This window comes from Canis lupus, chromosome 31 (assembly GCF_048164855.1).
Source record: "Canis lupus baileyi chromosome 31, mCanLup2.hap1, whole genome shotgun sequence".
NCBI classification, from domain to species: Eukaryota; Metazoa; Chordata; class Mammalia; order Carnivora; family Canidae; genus Canis; species Canis lupus.
In genome coordinates this window covers 10,389,769-10,412,206 of record NC_132868.1, presented here as the reverse complement: position 1 = coordinate 10,412,206, position 22,438 = coordinate 10,389,769, and the positions used below count along the sequence as shown (strand labels likewise).

Below are 22,438 nucleotides of genomic sequence, written 5' to 3'. Positions count from 1 at the left end.
CATCTGTGAGCACATTTCATCCTCTCAACAACCCAATTTTACAGATGAGGAAACAGGACATTGAAGGAAGAGGCTTCTTGTTCTTTGTTGTAGCCTGGGGATCATTTCTGAACCATTTCTCTTCAGTCCCTTTGGAAACACCTTCCTCTATGTGGTGAGTGTCTCAGATTCACTGTGCTGTGCCCTTACTGTGGCCTCCTGGACACTCCTCTCAGTGAAGGGTCCAGCCTCTGGTTTTCTCTCTTTACTACCACCAGCCTCCTGAAGACTTGGACATCCCTGAAGACCGAGCCAACAGCCTAGGCTCTCATTATCTCATCACGCTCAGTGGTCATTAACTGCAGCCCAGTCAGTCATGCCCTCCTGTCGCCTTATTTCTGGAATATGCCATAATTGATAACTAAAACCCACCTAAAATTCCAAACCCCAATATCCGACTTACTGAACACTTATTTTTCTAAGTAATGCTTTCCTTTAACCGGGACTTCCAAGCTAAGGATTCCATGCCTTAAAAAAGATTCTAATTTTTAATACAATTTTTAAAATGAATTATATTCTTATGGCTTATAAATGAATAAAAATGAACACTTAGACTGTGTAAATGTTTCTCTCTTACATTATCTTCCATCTTTCCGTTCTCAGCCATGCACCCTGTGGATCTTACAGGTCAACAGTTTAGTTTCCTGAGTAAACTTTCAAGATTCCTCTGCACACTCTGGCCAAAGCAAACAAATGTTCTTAATGTCCATATTTTTACGGAAAGGGAAGAATACAATGTACAATATTGGTCATCTTTTTTTTACTTAATAAATCCTCAAGAAACGTGAAAGCTTTTTCTTTCTTTTTTTAAGCTATCTTCACCACTTTTTAGCGTTCAGTTCAGTATGCTTTGTACTGCAACAGATTTCAAGAACTTTTTCATCTTGCAAAACTGGAACTCTGTACCCATGAAACAGCTCTTCATTTGCCCCTTTCCCTCAGCTTCTGGTAACCACCATTCTACTTGGTATTTCTAGGACTTCCACTATATGACATAACACAGAAGAGTCAAATCAAAGAGTGTCGTCCATTTGGGATGGACTTGGTTGTACTTAGCATAATGTCCTCAAGGCTCATCCATGTTGTAGCATGTGATAGAATTTCCTTCTTTATTAAAGCTGACTAATGTTCTATTGTATATATAAATACCACTATTCTTTACCCATACACCTGTTCACCCATCTTCGGGTTGCTCCCGTTTCTTGACTATTGTGAATAATGCTACAATGAACATGGATGTGCAAATGACCCTCTTGAACTCTGTTTTTAATCCTTTTGGATATACACCTATAAGGGTTGCTGGATTATATGGTAATTCTATTTCTTTTTTCCCCCCTTTTCTGGAGAAAACTCCATAATGTTTTCTTTGTTGATTTTTTAGATCAGGTTATTTGGGGTATTTTTGTGGTTGTTGAGCTGTAATGTAAGTCTTCTTTATATATTCTAAATGGCAATTCCTTATCAAATATATTATTTGCAAATTCTTCTCCCATTCTGTAGATTGCTTTTTCACTCTGTTGATTATTTCCTTTTTTATTACTTTTTTTAATGTGCAGAAATTTTTCAAGTTTGTAGTTCTATCTGTCTAGTCTTGTATTTGTTGCCTATGCTTTGGTGTCATATCCAAGAAATCACTGCCAAATCCAATGTCATGAAGACTTCCCCTGTTTTCTTCTAGGGGTTTCATAGTTTTGGGTCTCCTGTTTAAATCTTGCACCTGTGAGGCTTCTGGGTGACTCAATCAGTTAAGTACCCACTGGAAGTGAAGCCTGCTTAAGATTCTCTCTCTCTCCCTCTCCATCTGCCCCTCCCCCTACAAAAAAAAGTCTTTTGTCTATTTTTGGTTATTTTTTGTGTACAACGTTAAAGGTACAACTTTACTCTTTTGCACATGACTATACAGTTTTCCCACGTTATCTGTTAAGGAAACTTATCTTGCTCCACTACATGGTCTTGACACCTTTGTTGAAGATTAATTAACCATGTCCATGAGGATTAATTTCTGTTCTGTTCTGTTCCATGGCTTGCATGTTGCTCTCCATTCCAGCATCACCCTATTTTGATGACTGTAGGCTTGTAACTTGTTTGGAAATCAGGAAGTATGAGGGATCCAGATTTGTTGTTCTTTTGCAAGATTGTTTTGGATGTTTGGGTTATTTAGTGTCCCTTGATATTGCATATGGATTTTTAACATGTTTCTTTCTTTTTAAGATTTTATGTATGTATGTATGTATGTATTTATTTATTTATTTATTTATTTATTTATTTATAGGGAGTGGGGGAAGGGAGAAGGGTAGAGAGAATCTCAAGCAGATGCCCTGATGAGTGTGGAGCCCCATATGGGGCTCAACCTCACAACCCTGAGATCAAGAGTTGAGCTGAAATCCAGAGTCAGATGCTTAACTGACTGAGCCACCCAGGTGCCACTCTTTCTATTTCTTTTTAAAAAATGCAATTGGGATTTTGTCAGAGATTGTGTTGAATCTGTAGATTAATTTAGGTAATATGGACATTTAAACAAAATTAAATCTGAGACACCTGGGTGGCTCGGCAGTTGAGCATCTGCCTTTGGCTCAGGGCCTGATCCTGGGGTCCTGGGATTGAGTCCCACATTGGGTTCCCTACAGGGAGCCTGCTTCTCCCTCTGCCTATTCTCTGCCTCTCTCTGTGTGTCTCTCATAAATACATAAGTAAAATATTTTTAAAAAATAAAAATAAACAAAATTAAATCTTTCAATCTATAATACATTTCCATGTATCATGTTCTTTTTCTTTATTTTGCTCTAGAGTATTTTCTTGTATGTACATATTGGCTTATGTAGATAGTGATTTAATTAATCTGTACCTTACAAGTGAATATTTATACTGGTTCAATTTTGTTTTTAGAAGTCATGTTGTGATAAATAACTATATACAAACATGTTTTGACTGTCATGCGAGGATAAATTCCCAAAGCTAGTACTGCTGGGTCAAAATATAAGGGTATTTGTAATTCTGATGGGTGATGCCAATCACCCTCTAGAAAGGTGGTACTATAATTTTCACTCTTTATAGAATGCTTCCTTCCTTACTACTTCAACAAAAAGTGTATTATCAAACTTTCAGGTGTTTGTTATATGGTAGACAGAACTTAGTATCATTTTAATGTGAATTTCCTTCAGTGTGAGTGAAGTAAAATATCTTTCCTTATTTTTTATTTTCTTTCCTGTGAAACCTCTCGCTATGTGTTTTGTCTGTTTTTCTATGAGGTTGTTGGTGTTTTTCTCATCAACTTGAGGAACTCTGTATTTGGGAGAGTAATATTGGGTTTGTGATATGTACTGCAAGAAAGTCTTTATAGTTTTACATCTTCTCTCAGACTGTTTTTATTTTTTCTTTCTTTTTTTGGTTTATATATAAAATTATTATTTTTACAGTCAACAATCTTTTCTTTTTTGGCTCCTTGATTTTTATTTGAGACTTCCTCTCTCTAAGATTATTAAAGAATCTGGCCATTTTTCTAGTGCTTTAATAATTTATACTTTATAATTAAATCTCTGAACCACTGGAATGCATTCTGGGGTATGGTGTACAGAACAGATCCAACATTAATATTTTCCTAAGTCAACTTAGTTGTCCCAGCGCCACTTATGGAAAAGTCCATCTTTATCAATCTTTAGCCCTCATATTTTAATTGCCACAAAAATAATATTCCACAGTCCCAGTGCATTTCAGTTTATTTTCTTTGGTCTATCTTGTTATGTGCCAGCACCGCACTATTTTCATAATGGAGATTTTATCATGTGTTTTAAGATCTGGTAGTGTTAACCACCTACCACTGCTTTTTCTCTCTTGCTATTTCTGAATCTTATCTTTCCACATGAGCTTTGAAATCATCTGGTCTTATTAATCCCAAAGTATCTGTTGGCATATTTGTATTGGCTTTATGTGAAATTTGTAAATTAAATTGTAAGCATTTGATATACTTTTAGTTTTGACTATTCTTGTTCAAGAACTCGGTACGTCTTTTCCTACGTTCAGTTCTATTCCTGTTCGTTGATAATATTGCGAAGTTTGCTCCAGGTAGATACTGCCTCTTTCCTCTTGACTTTTCTCCACTTTTTGGGGGGTTTGTTATTTTTAATGAGGACTTTTCCATCATAGATGTTATTGGTGGATGTTACTTAATTTTATACATTGTATAATTTCTGAATTGTGCTATTGTTTCCAGCAGTATTTCAGTATTTCAGTGATTCTGTATTTCTGTTAGTTTTTTCACATAATGCGTCATTGTATAGTGAAAGAATTATCTCATCTTTTCCGATTATTCCATCTCTACTTGTTTTTTTTTTTTATTCAATCACATTGGCTAGTGCCTCCCACACATTTTTTTTTAAAGATTTTATTTATTTATTCATGAGAGACACAGGGAGAAGCAGAGACATAGGCAGAAGGAGAGGCAGTTTCCCTGTGGGAGCCTGATGCAGGCAGGACTCGATCCCAGGACCCCAGGATCATCCCCTGAGACAAAGGCAGATGCTCAATCACTGAGCCTCCCAGGTGCCCCCCTCCCACATATTTTTAAATGATGTTGGTAATCACGAACATAATGATAGTTAAATGAATAATTTCACACAAAAAGGTATTATCAGAAATCTCACTTCTACATACTAGTGTAAAATCCTAAGTGAAAAATGAGCAAATATAATCAAAGAGCAATTTATAAACATAACTATTTAATATAATTAGGTGAACCTGATTCCAGATATAGTGGTGGTTGAATTTTAGGAAATCTATTAATTCAATCCATAATATTAAAAGATCTAAGGAAAAAAATATGCTCATCTCCATAGATGCTGACAGGCATTTGGAAACATTCAACAAGCGTTCATAATTTTAGAAAAATTAATAAATCAAGAACAGATGTCCATTTCCTAATTGATAAAATGTTTCTACCTTTGTTCAAAAGTGAAACACATGAAGAATTGCAAGTTCTGCTCTTTCCTCTGTGCCCTAGTTTCTGCGCAATTTTAGTGAACATTCCATGATCGTGTATAAAGAAGGATATTTTCTCCACGTATAGGATGCAGTATTTGTTCTAGAAAAGGAAGATCTCCTTTGTTAATTATGGTCTTCGATTTTTGTATACTCCTACTTTAAATTTGGTCTTTTGTGGACAAAAAGAATACGCTGAAATGTCCACAGTTTCTTCTATTTTTTCTTGCAGCTGTACTTTCTGCCCCATTAATACAGAGACTGTGCTGCTTCCTGTGTGCATGTTCATGGCTGCTGCATTTCGCTTGTCAACAGTTCATCTTTGTATTATGGTTTCTCTGTATTTTTTTTTTTTTTGTCTTGTTCAAAGATCTCACCTACTGCTCTTTTTGTCTGATACTACAATCCTGTCCCCTGCTTTTGCACCCTTTTCCTGGCATGACTTTGCCAGCCCTTTGGTTTTCATTTTTTATTATTCTAAAGTCACATTGTTTTAAGTATTTTCCACTAAACAGCATAAATGTGGGCTTTACTTTGTAAATTAACTGAATTTAAAACTGTTTATTGGCATTTATTGAAATAAGAAATATGTTTCATTTTAGTTTTGCCATATGATCTTGTGTATTTTCTATGTTTAGAGAATTTTTTAAAAGATTTTATTTATGTATTCATGAGAGACACAGAGAGAGAGGCAGAGACACAGGCAGAGGGAGAAGCAGTTTCCCTGTGGGGAGCCCGATGCGGGATTTGATCTCAGGACCCTGGGATCATGACCTGAGTTGAAGGCAAACGTTCAACCACTGAGCCACCAAAGTGCTCCTGTTTGTAGATTTTTTTTAAAGTCTTTAATTTGTGTACAATTTCCTTTGTGCTTTTTTATGAATAGATTTTCTAATATTTATGAAGGCTGTTAATTTTGTTTGTTTTAGTGGTTATCTTTGTAATTATAACTTCATACAGTACCTTCATCCTTCAATTACTTAGGCGGCATCCATCAGTCCCTTCCTGTAAGCAGTGATAAAGATAGCATCTTTCTATCATCTTCCCTATCTTCTATTAGCATCAGTATTAGTCAATGTTACCTTTCTTGGTGTTATAATTATTCCATTAAATATCTTTGCTTTTCTTAATGTTTCACTTAAAAAGACATTAGTACAAAATTATTTTATCCTTTCTCTTCTGTGATCTATGCTAGTTGTTGGTCCTACTTAGCGAAACATCACACTTTCATTTTGGTGGTCACCTTCATCCATTTGTGGTTCTATTCCATACATTTCAGGTATATAGCTAATCTCGTGGGTTTAGTTTCCATGTCCACTGCTGGATTGGCTGAAGTTATTCATCTGCTAAGTTTCCTTCTATGGAGCTTATGAGGGAAGGTCTCTTAGTTTTCATGTGCTATAGACAGTAATTTTGACATGATAGATCTCCTTCTTTAGGTGAAATTTTCCTGGACCAAACATGTAGCCTTGAAAAACAGATTCAAATTGTCTTTGTTTCAGGAAAAAAAATTCTTAAGACAGACATAGATGCAGGAAGCTGTCTCTCTCTGTAGCAAAGGATGAAAAAGCCTTTGGCATTTGTGGCATCTGGAAACTCTCTTTTTTAAAGAAAAATTCTGTTTCATTGTATTTTATACTTTTGGAGATTGCAATGGTGGATACACTGTATTTCCATATAAATTTTAAAGCAACTGTTTATTTCAACAAATCACTGCAGAGATTTGGGTTAGGATTACTTTGAATCCATAAGTCCATTAGGTGAAAATGAATTAGGACTTTCCACTTACGAACGCTAGTTTTTAAAATTTAGTCCTTCTTTGATTTCTTTCTTCAAAGTCTCTAATTTTTATTGTAAAATTTCAAACAAATTTTCAGTAGATCTATCCCTAAGTATTTAAATATCTTTTTGTTCTTATCACAAATTGTGTTTCTTTTAAAATTTTCAATATTTAATTTTCATTTCTACCATATAAAAATACCATTGATTTTTGCATATTGACTTTCTGTATAACAACATTGCTGAACTAAGACATTATACTCAGAGTGTTTTTTAAGTTCTTTGGGATTTTTCACATGGGCAATAATAGAGTCCATGAATAACGATTATTTCAGTTATTTCCTTCAAACTCCTGTAATATCACTCTTTTCTTTTCTTGTCATATTGTACTTGACAGTTCTTCTGCTGTGATATTGTGGTAGGCAGAATAATGTTCACCCCCCACCAAAAAGACCAAAAAAAAAAAAAAAAAAAAGATATCCACAGCCTAAATTCCAAAATTTGTGAATTAGTTACATTAAGTAGAAAAATGGACTTTGCAAATGTGATTAAGAGTGTAGACCTTGATCTCAGTCCTACATCTCAAGAAACTGATTTCTACCAACAGCTTCCTGCTTAGGAAATGGATCATTTCCTATGGTGTCTGGGAAGGAATGAAGCCCCACTGACACCTTGATTTTAACTTAGTAGATCTGTGTCAGATTTCTGACTCACTGATATGTAAAATAATAAATGCAGGTTGTGTTAAGCCACTAAGTTTTTGGTAATTTGTTGCGATAGCAATAGAGAACTAATATAGATATTGACTAGGAATGGTGATAAGGAACATCCTTGCTTATTCATGTCAGTCTTAGGAGCAAGTCTTTCACCACTAAGTAGGATATTAGCTGTGGTTCTCTGTAGGTGGGACTTCTCAGGTTAAGGAAGTTTTTCTCAGGAATGGCTATTGGAATTCACTAATGCTTTTTCTGCACCTATGAAGATGATGACGTGTTTTTTTCTCCTCATATTGATATATGATATAAATGTGTATGTATGATATGTTGACTAATTGACATGGATCATTTTATGAAGGTTGAACTAGCCTTGCATCACTGAGATAAGCTCTACTTGATCATGATTTATTATCCAGGATTTGATTTGCTTATGTTCTGTTAAATACTTTTTTGACTGTATTCATTAGGCCTACTAATCTATATTTTCCTTTCCTTGAAATATCTTTGTCTAATTTCAATATCAGTATACGACTGGACTAATAAGTAAATTGGGAAATAAGTAAATTGGGAAGTGGTTATATAGAACAGGTATATTATAGTTGACTCTTAACACAAAAGTTTGGGGCATCCACCTCTGAACAGTTGAAAATCCATGTATAATTTTTGACTTCCTAAAAACTTACCTATCAATACCCTATGGTTGACTAAAAAGCCTTTTTGATAATATAAGCAGTGGAGTAACATATATTTTGCATATTGCATGTATTATTACAATAAAGTAAGCTGGAGAAAAGGAAATGTTACTCAGAAAATTGTAAAGAAGAAAAAGTACATTTACAAAACTGTCTTGTATTTATAAAAAAAATCTGTATATAAGTGGACTCACATAGTTCAAATCCATGTTGTTCAAGGGTGAACTATATTTCTTCCACAACCACGTGATACAATTGCCAGTAAAGACACCTGAGCCCAGAGTCTGCTTTTGTTTTCGTGATTGGGGCAATATTTTTAACTAAAAATTTAATTTCCTTAATAGATATTACAGTATTCAGGTATTTATTTCTTCCGGAATGAGCTTTTGCAGTTTATATCATTCAACAAATCTAATTTAACCTATGACATGTTTTTGTATATCTTTAGTAATATCACTTAGTTATTCCCTTTAACATCTGCAGAACTCTAGGATTCTTTTATTTTTGTTATTAGTAAATTGTTTCCTCTCTCTTTTATTTCTGATCAGTCTGGCTAAAGTTTTATCAATTTCACTGATCTTTTAAAATTAACCTGCTTTGATTCCATTGATTTTGCTGGGTTTTTTTTCCCTTCTGTTTTTAATTCCACTGATTTCTGCTGTTATATTTTTTTATTTTCCTTTTTATGATTCATTTACATTTAACTTTTCCTCCTCTCTAATTTCTAAATGTGGAAGTTTTATCAAATGATTTGTAACATTTTTTTTAATTTAACCTTTAGTGCTATAAACGTCCCTCAAAGAACTTCTTTATCTACATCCCACATTTTTTTTTTAAAGTAGGCTCCAAACCTAGCATGGAGCCCAAAGCAGGGCTTGAACTCATGACCCTGAGATCAAGACCGGAGCTCAGATCAAGAGTCACATGCTTAAGAGACTCAGTCACTGGTACCCAAGATCCCACAAGTTTTTATATGATGTATTTTAGTTGTACCTTTTTTAAAAATATATTTCAAATTTTCATGTGATTGCTTCCTTGTATCATAGGTTATTTAGAAGTGTGATGTTTATTTTCCAAATTTGGATGGGGAGGATTGTCCAGATGCCTGATCTTGATTTAGATTGATTCCTTGTAGTCAAAGAACACATGCTGCACAATTTCAACTATTTTAAATTTTTTGAGGTCAGGTTAATTTATTTTTAGATGGCAACTAGTTTTCTTAATGCTATTTGGTGAACATTCTGTTTTTTCCACTAATTTAAAATGTGAACATTACCATATACCTTAATTTTCTGCATCTTTGCCAAATTAAAAATTTTGCAGTGTTTAATGTTGCTCTGAAAAAAAAAAGTAATTTGTATCTTAGCTTTTGCATGTGAATTATAGTCCAAAGAAAATCTTTATGGCACAAAACTATGAGAAATTCTGTGGATGGTTATTTTTCCAGTATTCTTTTAAATAAAGCTTAAAAATTTTTCAGGAATTTAGTCACATCCTTGTAAATAATTATTTTATCTTTGCCAAGTTCACTTTTCTAGCACACTTTTAGATATTCTGGGCTCTTTCCTGCAATATGAATTCAAAAGCTTTTATGTAATTAAAGGAGGGTATTGTTTTCAATCTGGGCTTGACTTGCAGAATTATGAATGTCAAGATCATGAAGATACCGTTGATTTAAGATGGCACATGTTACTATAATTTGCGCTATCCTCAGAAAGAATGTTCAAGTAATACTTTCAGCTCCAAGGACAAAGGTGAAGATTTTTTTTTTTCAAAAATTTCTGATAATTTATTTTTTAAAGCACCTGACAAGGGTAGTCAGTGATGCACAAAAAAGCACAAGAATACTTCTCGCCCTAGGGGACCAGCGAGACAAGAGGCAGGCATGCAAATCAGAAGGTGACACGAAGAGCATTGAGCCCTGAGATCCTGTACCTGCATCCGTATCTGTCCCATCTATATCTATATCCACTTCTGTCTAGATCTGTATACAAAGAGTACAAAGCCACCTTCTGAAATAAATTCTCACTGTGAAAGACTGAGAAAAGAGAATGAGAAAAAGCTTTCCCGAGAAAATGCTTTCAAATTCGTCGTAGCTCAGGGGGCCTTTAGAGAGTCTACCTGAAGAGGGAGATCCCAGCTCCTGACAGAATGAAGAAATGAGACTGTGGGCTAAAAGTCACATTACCGTCAATTGAAATGCTCCTTCTAGAACATAGGTGTAAAAAGGAAGAAGCTTTTCACAGACAGGAGTGTACTTCTCCTAACTTTTTTTTTTTTTTCCTCACTAGAAGTGCATTTAAGGACGTGAATAAATTGGGAGGGAGCAGAAACAGAGCCTACGTTCCTGGAAGACAATTCTTAGTAAAAGATCTCCAAGTAATGACATGGTCCTTCCAGTTGTTCTCTGGAAAATTGCATTTATTTTTTTGAAGACTCTTCCCCAAAGCTTCTTCTATCATTCTCATACAGTTTTGAATATGTAACTACATGAACATAGACGCATATACTGATTGTCTCTCTCTCTCTCTCATTTTTTTTTTTTTTTTTTTTTTAAGATCAGGAAAGCATCTTTGCCCCTAGATGACATTTCATATTGACAGCGCCTTCCGGAATATCTGCTCATTGATGATCGGGATCCCGCATTTATGGAAGAAATATTTTCTTTTCGTACCTCAAGGCATGACTATCTCGCATCTTTGCAAACTGCCCAGGGCAGAGTACTCTGGCGCTATCTGTTAATACCAGAAGGTTCTGCATTACATATTTTATGTTAAGATGCAAAACAGTGTCACCTAGGGGCCTCAGATCTTTGAGGAAAAATTATATTTCTGTAATGAGTGTGTGCTTTTCCTTCATCAAGTCACTTTTCCAAGCATGAAGAGATGTTAATTTTTGACCGTTCCTCCGTAGTCATATTAGGAGGAATTTCCCATAAAGGATTTATTGGCTGTAGTTAAAGTGAAATAATGCATGAATTAAATGGCGAGAAAACGGAAAGCCCAAGCTGTGAGTTTCTTGAGTTTATGGTTAATATTTAAATATATTCTAGGAAGCACGGGTCCATTTTATCTTTCATTTTGACGTAAACTGGAAATGTTGGTGACTAGCCTCCCGCCTGGGTTTGTGCTTCCTCCGGAGAGGTGACAGAGGAGGAAAGAGCACTGCCGTCTTTATACAAAGCAGGCATCTACCAGCCACCAAATAGTCCCAATTTCGCTATTTTATTCTAAATATAGTATCAGCTTTGCAAATGTATATATACCTATTATTGGGTAGGGGGGACTCTCGGGAAGCCGCAAATGACAGTTAGTTCCGACTGTCAATCTACACGTTTAATGAGAAACTCTGCCCGGTTTAATGAATCCTGGCGCTTCACTCTGGCATCATTTACACGGAACTTGCATCGACGGCTCCACCGTGTCAGACCCGGCCTCGGCGTGGCAGCTCCACGGACTTCTCACGGGAGGAGTTTTACTAACTCCCGGGACGCTGCTCCAGGCCTGGGCGCCCCGCGCGGGCACCAGCACCCGAGCAAAGCCGAGACCCAACCACGGCGGCCGGACAGCAGGGCGCCTGGGCCGCGGAGGCAAGGCCGCCGCCTCCTGCCACCTGCCACCTGCCTCCTGCCTCCTGCCACCTGCCTCCTGCCTCCTGCCACCTGCCACCTGCCACCTGCCGCCGCCTCCCGCCTCCCGCCGCCCCGTGACCCACCGGTGAGTGCCCGCTTCCAGCGCGTCGCCCTCGGCCGCTCTCCCGGCTTTGCTCCTCTGACCAAGGGCCGGGCTGCTGGGCTGCTCGGGGACAGGCACCGGGGTTGCCCTTCCCGGGAAAGTGCAGGCCCGGCCGGCTGCGTCCTGGCGGCGCCTCCCCCATTGTGACCCGCCGCTCCCCATTGTGACTGTCCCTTCCAGCGCTCCGCAGACTCCGATGACAAGGATGGGCCAGCTGTCACTCATCTCCATCACCACTTCGAGAAAAAAGAAGGGTCGTACCCAGGGATGTAGCCCACCTTCAACGTGAAGGTGAGACCGCATTCCTTCCTACCGCCTATGCCCCCCATCCTGCCCCTACTGCCTATGCCCCCCCATCCTGGTCCTACCGCCTATGTCCCCCATCCTGCCCCTACTGCCTATGCCCCCCCATCCTGGTCCTACCACCTATGCCCCCTCAATCCTGCCTCTACCGCCTATGTCCCCCTCCATCCTGCTCCTACCGCCTATGCCCCCCATCCTGCCTCTACCGCCTATGCCCCCCATCCTGCCCCTACCGCCTATGCCCACCCCATCCTGCCCCTACCGCCTATGCCCCTTCCATCCTGCTCCTACCGCCTATGCCCCCCACCCTGCCCCTACCGCCTATGCCCCCCATCCTGCCCCTACTGCCTATGCCCCCTCCATCCTGCCCCTACCGCCTATGCCCCCTCCATCCTGCTCCTACCGCCTATGCCCCCATCCTGCCCCTACCGCCTATGCCCCCCATCCTGCCCCTACTGCCTATGCCCCCTCCATCCTGCTCCTACCGCCTATGCCCCCCATCCTGCCCCCTCTGCCAGTTGTTTCTGGTTCGGTTTTGTTCTTCTTTAGCAAGAGATAGATTGGTGCTATCTCTCCCACGGGTAAACCAGGTGAGGGAACGCAGGTTGGTGTCACACAGGAAAAACAGCAAGTGGAGGGAAGAGTTCAGATAACTTGAGCTTCGAGTGCTGGTGCCTAATTACTCGCTTCAGTCACAGGCAAACAATGGAGCAGTCAGGAGGTGGCAATAAATTCTTGAAAGGTCCATGTCCTCTCCACATGCGAAACTTCCTGCAGGACGCAAGTGTCCCTGCCCGCTTGGCCTGGCCGCCAGGCCTGTGACAATGCTGCCACCTGCTGCTGCCTGGCTCCTCGGGTGCGAGTGGCTCAGGAGCACCGTCCTCGGAGCCGGTGCTGGGAGAGCAGGCCTTTTGTTCGGGCTGCTTCCTGGGTTTCCTTTTCCCTGCCCTTCTCCAGGCCCAACTCAGAGCTCTCTGTGCCGGTGGCCTGGGCCCCCCTTGGAGACAAGCCCTACTCGGTGCAGGTGCACCAGCTCGGGTGAGAAGCAGACACACAGTAGGGGCCAACGTGACACACACTCCTTAGACATCTGCATCACTCCCAAAGGTAGGTTGGGGTCTGACAGGCTTGTGGTGCTATGTGTGCTTCTGCTCCCCGGCTGCATGGCCTACAGCCTGTGCTCTGCCCCAGAGTGATCCCACAATGTGCTGGAAACAAAACACCAGGCCTCTGGCATGCCCTCTGCATGGTGGCAGCACTCCAGGGAAGGTCACGATGAGGAAATGTGGCCATAGGGACTGGGGCACTGCGTACGTGTGTTTTCTGCCAGAAGGAGCCCCACAGATGAGCACAGAAGCCCGGTGGCTTAGTGCTCCTGAGCCTCCGCAGCAGTGGGCCCCCTGCAGTGTCCTCCTCACCTCCTGGGGCACAGGCACCCCTTTCCCCAAAGTCCACAGGGTCACTCCCAGTGCCCAGTGTCTGTCTCATTGTCACCTTGTTCTTCAACATACACAATTGCTACCAGCAAAATCAGATTCCTCTGATGGATGATGCTCTTTGGTTATTTTGTGCCTTTTTTTTTTTTTTTTTTTGAATCCTGCTAGAAAGAGATTCTCAAATATTTTCTTTTTGTTGTTCCTCGGTAAAGAAAAAAATAAGGGGTTACCCTTTGCACTTGATGAGTAAAAGATGAATACTTGAATAGTCTTCCAAATTCACGATTTTGGAAATGGCCTCATGCTCCCTAAGAGGTGAATTTAGGAACTAATGTCAGGGTTATAGGCCTGTCAGTGAGGAAAACACCAAGGGATGGATAGTGTGGGTGGACAGGCTGAAGCAGGAACCAGTGACCGGCAAGGAGAAGAGAACATTCTGGAAACATTAGCATGGGCAGAGGGAAGGAAGGCTCCCCACTTGACTTCTGAAGGAAGAATAAGGAAATCCCAGTGCAGGAAATGGAAAAGCAGAGCAGATATTTGTAATCACTTTTGTAATATTAAATAGGGGGAAAAAAGAAATAGAAAAACCCAAGTAAAGCAATTGCTAAGAAACCTTATAATCCAGGGAGAGTGAGTGTGTCTCACGGGCTCCAAGCCTGCCCCGCAGCCAGCTCAGCCTCACGTCCAGCGAAGAAAAGACTCCTAGGAAACCGGCTTCCAAAAGACATTTCAAAGTATGAAATTTTAGTTTGGCTTCTAGTGAAAATGAGCTCTCTGGAAGGAGTTACGTAAAGAAATAAGTGTCTATCGTACAAAAAGGACACTTGATACTGATTGGGAGCATCTCACATTCATTGCATTTCTTCTAAATCAAACATTTAATTATTACCTGAAAAAAAAAACTGATAAAAGTTTGCTGATCGTGTTTGTTAGCCATGAGAACAAAATACACTTTCCTAAGTCTTCTTTATCATGCTCTGATATTTTGCATTTTATTAGGTGTGTCAAAATACGATTAATCTCTGAAAATTAGGCCCATCTCCAGTCTCTGAGTTGTAACATGAGCTCCATATTCTCCTGCTCTAAAAAATGTGAGACCCCCAACACATGCTTTTGCACGCTGCTAATCATGCATTTTAACTACAAAACACATGAAATCTAATGTAACGATAACCGCAGTTGAGGCATTTAGCTGGAAATCGATAGCTCTGTGTTGCTGCAGGAACAGTCCAGAAACACCTTCCATTTGCTGTTAGGAGCTGGTCACTGCCTGAGTCACCATTAGAATCAGTGAGTACTCATGGGGGGGAGAGTGTGCACCCAACTCAACTCCTAGGAAAGGTTCTGGGAAGATGGTGAAGGCACAGCTGTTTGGAGGAAAATCATAATAAATTGCTGCAAAGCATCATAAACTTTTCATTTAATATAAACACTTATGCTCATGTGGCATTGCACTTCCATAGATAAATAGGGTTTTTCTTTGTTCCCTGATGCCAGCAGATCTCAAGCCCTGATTGATATTGACTTTATTCCCAGGGGTCAGACTGTCAAATAGTTCTCCTCCAGAGTAAAGTATGGAGCCAAGTGTATGGAAAAGGAAGATGCTACTGACATTCCTTCCCAGGCCAGGACACCTCACACCCCTCCTGGCCTGTCCGCTGTGAGCTCATCTATCAGATTTAATGTGTGAAGATTTTAAGTCCTCAGATAATTTACATTCCAATATGTGCCAGCATTTACATAAACACTGTTTTTGTTTTTGTTTTTAAGTCAGCTTTTGCAACGTCAATATACGGTGTTCACTCATTTTAACATGAATTCATTCGGCAATGTGTTATTTTCTGGATCATGATCCCAAACAAAGTGTGTCCCCATTTTAGCTAACCAAATGCTGTTTTTCTTAATTTATCTCCTTTTGGTTTCTCCCCGAATCTCCACACTTTTGTTTTCCAGATATGTTTCCTCTGACTTCCTATTTAGAATTCCCCCAAAGTGCTCCACAAGAAAGACAAAATCCAATTCACTTTTATCTGGAGTTCTTTGTATTCTTCCTCATAAATCAGTCCTCTCACCTGCTTTATCATTTTTGCTTCTCTTCTTTGCTTTTGAGTTTGTCAACATCACTTTGATGATGTGGCACGCGGCCTCCGCGTGGGTCTATCTGGGTGATAGACTCTGGGGACCCTGCAACCTCACGACACAGGACCCCCATGTGGGGATTCACAGCCACACACACACACACACACACACACACACACACCCCTGCGTGCACCCATGCACCCATCCCAGCAGATCAGTTTAAAGGCAGGTCTTGTTTTAACTCTCTGTAAGGAGAGAGGCCTCGACACTGTAGCTTCCTGCCAGAGGGCTTTTACACACAAACCTGCTTGGCTTGGAAATCAAAGAGAGAGGAGACGAGGTCAGGTGTTCTCATGCTGAGGGAGGAGGCTCACCAAGAGACAAGACTGGACTAATGAGGTCTGAAACCGGCTTTATCTAGTTAATAGCAGGCTTTGACATCACAGGACAAGATGCTGTTTCCTTGTGTTTATGTCCTTAAGCATTGACACGGTGAAAGCGAACATGGAAGATTTTAATCTGTGCACTAATGCATCCAAGAAAACTGCAGAGTGAAAGTAAGACATTTTACACCTGTTCCCTGCACTCCAATTGCAGGAGGAGGTTAGTCAGTGAGACTGAAACTCTTAATGGATGCTTTTCCCTGTTTTGTCATCTACATTTGCTTCGGATTTCTCTTTCATCCCTGAAGTCACAACTTGTCCTTCAAAGTTTATCCCTTTTTTCTTTTCTTTCTTTCTTTCTTTCTTTCTTGCTTTCTTGCTTTCTTGCTTTCTTCTTTCTTTCCTTCTTTCTTTCTTTCTTTCCTTTGCTTTGTTTTGTTTTGTTTACCCCTCCTTTCTAAGGAAAGCCTGAAGATTTAGCCACGCCCCTCTGCAACACCTAACCTGGCTTCTCCTGCCTGTGGGCACCAGGCCAGTGCCAGTCAGGGATGTCCAGCTGGGTTTGGCTGTTCCTCTGTTATGTATATAGCACTTGGGGAAAAATGCATTTTGAACATGAATTAAATGGATCACAACACATAGGCCAGAATTCTTGTTAATATCAAGCCTGCAAAGCAAATCTTCCCTTCATTGCCACTTTCAAACTGACAAAGAATTACAGTGCCCTGGAGTAAAAGCAAACCTAATTGTATTCGGCCAATATTTATTTTGTGCCCACTATGTGTGAGTATAAAAATTGGCAAGTCTTGGCCCCTGAACTAAATAACCTCACTGTCTGGTAAGGGGAGGAGCGAACAATCAGTTCACAGGTAACAGTAGTAAAAGCCATAATGTATAAGACAAAGTAGAAAAAAAAAAAAAAAAGATTAAAACTAATTTTCCAAGAACACTTTTAAAAACATTTTTAATATTCAGTTACCTACATATACTATATTATACTATACATACATTTATTTATTCTCCCAGCATTTATTGAACTTCTCCTTGATGGGAGATAAAGTTCTAGGGTTAGGGACATATGAGCAACACATACATCCGTGTACACCCATGCACGGTTCCTGCCCTTTCTGCAAACTGGCCAAGAGATTTGACAATAACAATTGCCTCATTTAATTCCTGCCCCAGCCAGGTATTGTAATCCCCTATTTACATAAGAAAGCACTGAGGGTAACCCGGGGGAGGTGGCCAGGCCATAGCCACTCCTAGCAGTTAGTGGGTAAGATTTGGGAGCAAGATGCCCAAGTTTCCATTCTGGGCTCCACAACTTGATTGCTGGGTGACATCGGGCAAGTTGTGCAACCTCTCTGTTTCAGTTTCCTCATGCTGCAGAGGTTGGTGGTGAGAATTCAATAAATTAATCCTTGTCTTGGTCAACCTAGTTTAGTAGCTCCGTCTTGCTGCTATTGTCCCTTCCTTCTTTTTCTTTTGAATTGGCAAAGAGCATAATTATTCACCTCTGACAGCCCCAGAGTTTACTGACAAATATGCTCTTTATTTCACTAGTTTTCACTTAATCGATTCATGTGCCTTCTGGAGTGGGAGGAACCACAAAATTTTAAGATCGAAGTGATCCAAGTAGATCATTTGCTGTATTTTTCATTTTTGGGAGCTGTTTTTATCATGCAGGGATTCAGTGAGGCAGTGAAAATCTTCAAATCTAGTCCAGATTTTGATGGTAGTAAAAAGCAATTGATTTCCAAAATACTCATGTTGCTTTAAAAAAATGGCTAAAATGACCCCAATTATTTTTAGAATAGATTTTCAAGAAGAAAATCTAATTTACCTGATCATGAATGAAGGCAAACAGGCCAATAAAAGCATCTGTTTTGAAAAAAATCTCAGAGTAATTTGCCGTGGGGGCAGCGTGGGACATGTGTCCTGCAGAGTTAGTCACTCAGAGCTCTGGGGGCTGCATGGCCCATGTTGGGGAACCAGCACCAGGCTCGGAGGGTGCAGGGGACGAACTTGTGTCTCCAACAGACCTTGGTTCTGCAAGGCATTCCTTGCAGCACCCATGAATTTGTCAACGATGCCCCACAAATTTTACAAACAGGAAACCAGAGAACACTTTTCTATCTTTCATAAATACTATGCAGTTGGATGTGACTTCATGAAACAGACAAATGTTCAAAATCATACCATTGGAAACATTATCATTCTGCATCTGTGTATCTAAAAATCTTTGGCTCAGGCAATCACTTCCTGCAAAATATATATTGGTATCAATTATATATAAAGGTAATCTGATACTTATCAATGAGAAACAATCTTGAACAATTATTTGAAGAATTCAAGGATCTCACTATTCTCTCTGTACGTTTTACTTATATGAGGTGATCTTAGTATCTCACATCAAAGCTGGAAAATTAATTAGGATAGTTCAAGCAGGGGATAGAATCGCCTGTTAATGAAAATGCTTAAACTCAACAGTGGTAATTTATTTAAAGACATACAGAAATTATCTATAATAGTAATAGGAAAATTATTTGATTTTATCATTTAGGAATATTTTAGAGATGTGACTGCTAATAAAAAGGAATAATTTAGTTGTTAAAACACAAGTCAAGAAAATAAAGTCTGCAAAGTCAAGAGCAGCCCAATTAACATCAGTGTTTTCAATATAATGTATAATAAAAGGAATTAAGTATATTAAATAACACATGTTATACATATGATGGCATAATTTGACAATTTATAGCTCAATATTATTTCCTCAAAAACCTGTGTATATGTATATTTAAAAATATACAGGATCTTATTTTCATAAATAATTTAAATACTGTTTATAAAATATGTACTGAATTATCTATTATCTAAATGGATGCTGAGAAGAGGAAACCTTTTTTCTGTACCAGCAAATATCAAATTATAGCAGAGTTAATAACTCCTATTAATTTTATATAATTGGAACATTTTATCTCTGTAAAGTTAGTGAGCATTTCTTACTAAGACTTATTTACCAGATGAAGATACTATTGCACAAAACAAAAATTTTCAAATTTATGTCAATTCTTTTTGGTGTTGAATTTTAAAATTGTGCTAAGAAATGTAAATAAAACCAAAAGAATTGCTATTCATGTTGTTCCATCAGGTATTGACTTGATTTTTAAACTTGGAAGAGCAATTGCAATCCTTTGAAATAAAGACATGGCCAACAATAACAGGAGAAACTATGAAATTGAGATGAGCTTGTAAAGATCCTTCTATTACGCCAAAATATTATGGACTCCTTTCAATATTTTTTCCTAAAAGCCCAACAATTACCATTATACTAAGACCTAGTCTGGTTATTGTCTGAGTTTGCATTTCAAGGGTATTTGAGTAACCTCCTAATTAAAAAGCACAAATCAGACCCCTTCACCAAGTGCAAGTGGAGCCCGGGCTCAGCTACTTTGAGTGTCTTTCAGATGGGTTTTGGAATCCTGGAGTGCATAGATTGCATTTTAAATGATGTCATTACACTGGCCCAAGGTGGCCTTGTGGTGGTCATACAGGGGGTGGCAGGCCCAACCACACTCCTGGGGCCTTGGCGTGAGCTTGGACCGCAGCCCGCATGAGGGAATGCAAGGGCAATCTGACACCATTGTCGCTGCTTTCTTAGTACAAAAACTGGCACATATGGTAAATGATCCAAACCAGCATTTTTTTCCCAGTCCTCTACACAGGAAGGAGATTTGGAGCAAAACCGGTAAGCAGAAGATGGAGATGAAGAAAGTGTGTTTGTAACTCAGAAGGAAGAGCCCCCACCCTTGGAGAAAGTGATGTGCCTGGGAAGAGACAGGTCATAATGAGGAGAGAAAAGGCGCCTGGCATTTGCATGGCCCCGACATGGAGCCCTGACTTGGAGAGGGTGTAATTAGAGCTCTCTCTGTGCAGGAACAAAGGCCTGTCACGATGAAGAAGAGCCCCAAGCTAAGCAGAACCCCGGCCACCTACATCTTTCATTTCCATCCCCCTGCCTTGAAAGAGGGAAATATAAGAAAACAGGTATGGGGGTGAGGTTTGAGGATTTTCCTAATATTAAGGAGAGGAGGTTCCCTCTGGGCTGATATTATTGCAGGGATTAATTACAGAGGTTTGAGGTCAGGGAACTAGTCACCAGTCCCTGGGACAAATAGCATCACTATTGAAATGACAAGGCTAACACACGACACAGACTCTGTTTCCCTTCATCTTGCTCATTCCTTCGGGATCCTGAGGATCAGACTGAAGAGTATGGGCTGGGGAGGTGCCCTGGGTTTGGGCATCTCGACCCCAAGGCACAGAGGGGACAGGTCACGCCAGCGACGGAGGGCGGCTGGGGCCACTCTGCAGAGCTTCTCGTCACTTCCTCAGTTTGCAGAGCCGGACAACCCTGCTGTAGGTCAGAATGTGTGAGTTTCCAAAATGAAGTTCTGTTTACATGCTCCATTAATTTTAAATAGTGGCCAAGTGTGCTTCGTGAAGGATTCCGCTATCTGGCCTGCACGTCCGGACGCTCGCTATCTCCCCAAATGCGTGTGGGTTCTTAGGTCCCTCGGGGTAGACATCCCCTCTGCACAGAGGAGGCAGTGACTGCTATTAAGTTTGAATATTTAGATTTCTCACTTCAGTAAATTTCATCAGGGAAAGCTTATTTTCAGGGGATTAGAAAATGTTGTTAGGCATTGTCGGAGGACAGCCATAGGAAACCAACAGTTTGGATGATGGTTTTTCATTGCCTTTGGTGGTATGAAGGGTTTAGCCAGCCAGACTGTATGTTCACACTATGATCTGGGGCCCCTGCTCACCTCCATGGCAGTGGACAACTGGCCAAGCCCCAAACAGAGATTTGTCTCCCAAGCACACAGCACTGCCTTAAATGAGGAATAATAAAGGGCATGGAGGGCTTGGGGAAAACATATATGTTATTTATGGGGCCAGGACATATCAATGTGCAGTCTTCATTGTGTTGACTTTTACATTTCCATGAAGACTATGGCAGACATAAGGAGCATCTTAATCATTTCCATTTCACTATGGTTTTAATGACATAGATTATTTTGGAAGAGTTAAAACATAAAAGCATAAGGTGGATGCTATTTGTATTAGTGACAGAATTTAATGCCTAAATTATTTATAGTATTAACAGAATTTTTGTATATTGACCAACATACTACACCTTTCTGTCTACTGTGCATGTATAAATTTCTTTGGCAATACCCCTAGGTGGCAGGGTAATATTATGATACTTTAGTTCTGAAGATGCTCAACATTCTAACCTTAAAAAGGGAGAGACAGAAAATTAGTAATAATTTCTTGAATCCTTAATCTTGAATTTGAACATCTCCGAAAATAGGAAGTATAAAAAAACAGTTGGTAGCTGGCCCTAAGCAGGTTTTATCATCAATATGGAACCACATGTGTTTGAGTATTCGAAAACTTGTCTGAATAAAAATAGGTTTTTCTTTTATCTTAGTAAAGAGGAGGGAGAAGAGAGACCTTGGAGCCTGTTGCCCCAACATCTCGGTAATCAGAAGCTCATGTTTTGGATTATAATTTCTTTCCAAAATATTCCATATCATTTACTAAAACTGATTAAACAAAACCCAACAAAACAAAAACAAAGCAATAACCAGGACTTAGGGTATGGATGATAGTTAACTTATATTTTATTTTGCCAAAATAACATTTTAGAACATGTGAAATATATTCCACTGAAGGCGTGGCTTAAGAGTCCTCTGAAACCTTGCTCATATAAATTGGTACAATTATGTAGGGAAGTCATTGGACATCTGGACAAAAAAACTCAAAATATTTAGGAACTTTGACCTCATGCTTCCACTTCATGAATTGATCCTAAGGAAGTTAAATATAATAGCAACAATAACTCTTATGAACTTTGATGCACATTTAAAATGATATAGAATTTGTTAATGAAATAACCAGGTGTTCATGTGGTGGAATAATATATAACCATCAAAATTTGGTTTACAAACAATATTTAATATACTGGGAAATGTTTACCATAGCATTAAGTGAAAAATTTGGATTTGAATTGCAAAAATGTCATTACAATAAGATATTAAAAATAAAAGTCTGGCAAAAAAAAATCTCAAAATAGTTACAGAAGTTTCCTCTAGATATTATGGGTAATTCTTCTAGAATTATGGGTAATTTTTTTCATTAAACTGTTCTATAATTTTTAAATTTTCTCCAAAGAATTATATATTTTTGTTATGTAACAACAAAATAATTTTAGTTCCTGTATTTCTGTGACTA

At 39.3% G+C, this 22,438-nt stretch overlaps 1 long non-coding RNA gene across 1 annotated transcript; it reads left to right on the top strand.

The window, feature by feature from the left end:
• The first annotated feature begins 12,096 nt into the window (after positions 1 to 12,096).
• On the top strand, positions 12,097 to 21,971 carry LOC140621954 (uncharacterized). Its single transcript, XR_012021697.1, has 3 exons — positions 12,097 to 12,225; positions 13,195 to 13,344; positions 19,852 to 21,971. It is a non-coding gene; the product is annotated as an uncharacterized lncRNA (long non-coding RNA).
• The last annotated feature ends 467 nt before the right edge of the window (positions 21,972 to 22,438 follow it).